Consider the following 5,745-nt stretch of genomic DNA (forward strand, 5'->3'; position numbering starts at 1 on the left):
TTATTATTATTATTTGAGACAGAGTCTCGCTCTGTCACCCAAGCTGGAGTGCAGTGGCACAATCTAGGCTCACTGCAAGCTCTGCCTCCTGGCTTCACACCATTCTCCTGCCTCAGCCTCCCGAGTAGCTGGGACTACAGGCACCTGCCACCACACTCGGCTAATTTTTTGTATTTTTTAGTAGAGACAGAGTTTCACCGTGTTAGTCAGGAAGGTCTCGATCTCCTGACCTCGTGGTCCACCCGTCTCGGCCTCCCAAAGAGCTGGGATTACAAGTGTGAGCCGTCACACCTAGCCGGATTAATTTTCTTTAAAAAATTTCATTGATCAATAATACAGTTCAGTATAAGAAGTGAGATGAGATCTTTTTTCTCCCAAATAGCTAGCCAGTTATTCCACGATCATTTTTTGAATGTATAGGGCACCAACCTGCAATTTCTCCTGCATCTTGTACTAAATTCTTTTTTTTTTTTTTTTTTTTTTCTTTTTTGGAGACGGGGTCTGGCTCTGTTACCCAGGCTGGAGTGCAGTGGTGGAATCTCAGCTAACTGCGACCTCTGCCTCCTGGGCTCAAGGGATCCTCCCACCTTAGCCTCCCGAGTAGCTGTGACCACAGGTGCACACCACTACACCCAGCTAATTTTTTGTATTTTTGGTAAAGACTGGGTTTCACCATGTTGCCCAGGCTGGTCTCAAACTCCTGAGCTCAAGCCGTGGCCTCCCAAACTGCTGGGATTACCCTGCGTGAGCCACCACACCTGGCCCTTATATTAATGCTAAATTCTTATTGATATTTCGTCCTTTTCTCCATTTCCCATTCTGTCTCATCTATATGCTGGCTTCTTAAATACTGTATTCTTGTATTTATTACGATAGTTTTTTTATTTTTCCAGACTAAGGTTAGGGTCAGTTGGTGAAAGACAGATAAGACAGAAGGAGATAGAAGAAGCAGAAATACTTTAGGCCTTATCAGGTCCCACTCAGTTTGCTGCTTGGAAGAAGAATGATCCAACGAGGGAGGGATCAACAGTGACATTTTAATGTCACAGGTAAGTGATGACTATCTGGGCCTGTGGTGTGGGGGGAAAAGATTTATGAAGACAGTTGTAGGTAAAGAAAGGCAGATTTATTAGACAAAGTAGAAAAATACGTTGCCAGGGAGACAACAGGCAGTATCAAGAGAAGAGAAGCTGACTACAAAGAAACAAAGAATTGCTAGGGATTTTATACAATGGAACTTGGACTGACTGAAAATGCTAAGGTAGCAGGAAGCTTAACCCGCATTCTTCTGTCAGCCAAGGTGCTTGATAAATTGAGGCAGTTGATGGTAAGCAGGAAGTTTGTGAGTTATGTTCAGTTGTCTGTGCAGGAGGGCCATGTGCCATGGGCCATAAAAAAAGCAGACCTATCGCTTAGTTGCTTTATTTCTGCTTTCCCCTGCTCCCACCAGCCTGACTCCTTTTCCCTAATTAGGACTCCACATAAAATGTCTTCGAGATGTTGGCCGGGCGCGGTGGCTCAAGCCTGTAATCCCAGCACTTTGGGAGGCCGAGACGGGCGGATCACGAGGTCAGGAGATGGAGACCATCCTGGCTAACACGGTGAAACCCCGTCTCTACTAAAAATACAAAAAAAAAAAAAAAAACTAGCCGGGCGCGGTGGCGGGCGCCTGTAGTCCCAGCTACTCCGGAGGCTGAGGCAGGAGAATGGCATAAACCCGGGAGGCGGAGCTTGCAGTGAGCTGAGATCCGGCCACTGCACTCCAGCCCGGGCTACAGAGCAAGACTCCGTCTCAAAAAAAAAAAAGAAAAAAATGTCTTCGAGATGTTAAGATGAATACTGAAAAGTGTCCCTTGGATTTGGCCAATACTAGTAAAAGTCACTCGTTCCCTTAGGGCAGGGAGGTTTAGAGTGGGCAGGAAGGAATTCATTTTAAAACGCTATATTTTATTTGATTTATTTTTTGAGACAGAGTCTCACTCTTGTCGCTCAGACTGGAGTGCAAAAGCGCAGTCTCGGCTCTCTGCAACCTCCGCCTCCCAGGTTCAAGCATCAGCCTCCCGAACAGCTGAGGTTACAGGCACAAAACACCACGTGTGGATAATTTTTGTATTTTTAGTAGGGACAGGGCTTCCTATGTTGGCCAGGCTAGTCTCCAACTCCTGACCTCAGGTGATCCGCCCGCCTCAGCCTCCCAGAGTGCTGGGTTTACAGGTGTTAGCCACTGTGCCTGGCCTTAAAACAGTATATTTTATTAATAATCTTTTTTTTTTTTTTTTTTTTGAGACAGAGTCTCGCTCTGTTGCCCAAGCTGGAGTGCAGTGGTGCTATCTCGGCTTACCACAACCTTAGCCTCCCAGGTTCAAGCGATTCTCCTGCCTCAACCTCCTGAGTAGCTGGGACTACAGGTGTGCGCCACCATGCCCGGCTAATTTTTGTATTTTTAGTAGAGATGGGGTTTCACTGTGTTGCCCAGGCTGGTCTTCATCTCCTGACCTCAGGATCCGCCCACCTCAGCCTCCCAAAGTGCTGGGATTACAGGCGTGAGTTACTGCACCTATTAATAAGAATTTGATTAGGCCTTTATACTAAAGAATTTGGACCATGTCCCAGAGACAAAAACAAACAAATCAACAACAACAACAAAAAACCCATGAAATTTTGAAGATGTCTGAGTAAGAAGTGACAGAATGAGGCTGGGTGTGATGGCTCACGCCTGTAATCCCAGCACTTTGGGAGGCCAAGGTGGGCGGATCACCTGAGGTCGGGAGTTCAAGACCAACCATGACCAACATGGAGAAACCCCGTCTCTACTAAAAATACAAAATTAACGGGGGAGGTGGCGCATGCCTGTGATCCCAGCTACTCGGGAGGCTGAGGCAGGAGAATCACTTGAACCTGGGAGGCAGAGGTTGCAGTGAGCCGAGATTGTGCCATTGCACTCCAGCCTGGGCAACAACAGCAAAACTTTGTCTCAAAAAAAAAAAAGTGACAGAATGAAAACCATTTTCTTCTTTAAGAATTTTTAAGGATGATTCTATTCCTTGAGGTAGTATTGAAATCAGTTAAAAAGTACAAATAGAGAAACTAATGGGAAGGCTGCACAGTTACCGATTCTTTGAAAAATACTTGTAAACTGACACACTGGTGCAATAATATAGGTTAGGATTAGTAATAGAAATTAACATGAACAGGTAAATTAAGCAAATCAAAATTCCATGAAATGTGGATGATGAAGGGAAGTCAGTAAACATTTAAGGAAGAGGGGCTGGGCATGGTAGCTCATGCCTGTAATCCCCACATATAAAATATATATAATATATAATGTATATTATATATCATATATATTATATATTAAATATATACGTATATTTATATATTTATATATAAATTTCCAGAGGAAGCAGCCTGGGCCCTGAGGCCATGAAATCTTGTCTATATTTATATTTTATATAAATATACTTATATAGTAAATATTTTTATATTATATATTTAATAAATATACTTAAATATAATTTAAAAATTAAATGTTTATAGTTAATATATAAATATATAAAATTTATATATTAACTATAAATATTTTCTCCCACTCTGTTCTACCCAATTCATCTATTTTGTTTTACCTTTTAAAAATTTTTTTCCTTTTTTTTCTTTTTTGAGACAAAGCCTCGCTCTGTTGCCTAGGCTGGAGTGTAGTGGCCCGGTCTCGGCTCCCTGTAACCTCTGTCTCCCGCCCGGGCTCAAATGATTCTCCAGACTCAGCCTCCAGAGTACTTGGAATTACAAGTGTGCACCACCATGCCCAGCAAGTTTTTGTATTTTTGGTAGAGACGGGGTTTCACCATGTTGGTCAGGCTGGTCTTGAACTCCTGGGCTTAAGCAATCCGCCCACCTCAGCCTCCCAAAGTGATGGGATTACAGGCATGAGCCAAGGCACCCTGCCTGTTCTACCTTTCTTTATCCCCAGGTCACCTGCCTCCAGAGGTTATAAAGGGTTGGTAAGATAAACACAATCAATTCTGAAAAACAAAGCCAAACTTAAGGCTTGCATCCTGCAAGTAAGGGGGAAGATGAAGGGCAGCTTTATCTACCTGTGTATATCTCTCATATTTCTGCACTGTATTGTAACGTTTATTAGTCCTTTTTGGAGTAAACGAAAGGAGACATATCCTTTAATTCTTACAAATTGCATTGTTGACCCAATCTCAATCCAAGACCGGACTGTTGTGTGACCTGACCCAAGTACGCTATGTTTTTCTGGAAATGGGCTAGGGCTATTTGGTACTGGAATTTGAACGACTGGGTACTCAGAGTATGGTTGCAAGGTGGATGTGGGTTTGGGGTTGGCAAGTGCACTTAGTCCCTCAGACTTCTTGTCCCATGGGGAAGAGGACCAGAGGGGAACTCTAAAGTGATGATGTGGGCTGCTTTGCCTATGGAGTAGCCATTCTTTATTGCTTTACTTTCTTAATAAACGTACTTTCACTTTGAAAAAATAAAATAAAAATCAAGTGAGGTCTGGAAGCAGAAGCCCGTATTGCTCAGATAGCAGGACAATATTGAGAAAATCTCGAAGAAAAGCAGGAGACATCAAGCAAGGGATAAGAAAGCAAATTAAAAATGCTGGAGGTCTACTGCATGATAAGACAACGAGTATTGTGGGACTCCAAGACCCTGGGTCACTGTAGGATTCTTAGTCTCTCTATACTTCAGAAAGGAGCAAGCAATTTTTAGTTGCTCCTCAATACAACAACCCTATGTAATGGGCATTTTGTTACTATTTTAATGGATAAACAACCTTATGGTTCAAAAAGTAAAAGATGTAACGAAATCTACTTCTTTACTGCGGTACAGTTATCATCCCCATTTCACACGAGGAGAAACTGAGGTAAATGAATGGTAAACCAACTTGCTTGGGCACAAGTGAGAGGTAGCAGAGCTGGGCTTGTTATTGCCACACAGAAATGTTACCATCTGATAATTAAACCTTTCTTTTTCTAAACAAAACTGCAAGTGCCTACAAATGGGTCTGTTTAATAAAAGGCCTCACCTATCAGGTGGGCTCAGACGGTGACCCTCCTCATCCTCCAGCCTCTTGGGGAGGCCAGATGTCTGCGCTCCCCAGCACCTATATAAAGCCAGCTTTCTTTCTTCTTTTCTTTTTTTTTCAAGACGGAGTCTCGCTCTGTCGCCCAGGCTGGAGTGCAGTGGCGATCTCGGGTCACTGCAACCTCCGCCTCCAGGGTTCAAGCGATTCTGCTGCCTCAGCCTCCTAAGTAGCTGGGACTACAGGCGCCTGCCACCACGCCCGGCTAATTTTTCTATTTTTAGTAGAGATGCGGTTTTACCATGTTGGCCAGGATAGTCTCGATCTCCTGACCTCGTGATCCACCCGCCTCGGCCTCCCAAATGCTGGGATTACAGGCGTGAGCCACTGCGCGCGGCCAAAGCCATCTTTAGCAGGGGCTGAGACCTGGGCACCAAGAAGAAACCCAACAAAACACTAGGGGCCTGGGCCCGGCAGTCGCGGAAGCTTGTAGGCCCGGAGCGTGTGGCACCATCTGCTTTTGTGACCAGTCCCCTAGGCTAGAGCTTCGGCGCGACCCGCCCAAGGGAGAGTGGCGGAGCCTCCCAGGCCTTTCTAGAGAAAGCAGCCCGGGCCCCGAGGCCACGAAATCTTGTCACACACTAGAAGCGCGGGCCAAGCCCCGCCCCCCGAGCCGCCTCTTCCGCTCGCGCCGGGGT

This window comes from Macaca nemestrina, chromosome 5 (assembly GCF_043159975.1).
Source record: "Macaca nemestrina isolate mMacNem1 chromosome 5, mMacNem.hap1, whole genome shotgun sequence".
In the NCBI taxonomy this organism is placed as follows: Eukaryota; Metazoa; Chordata; class Mammalia; order Primates; family Cercopithecidae; genus Macaca; species Macaca nemestrina.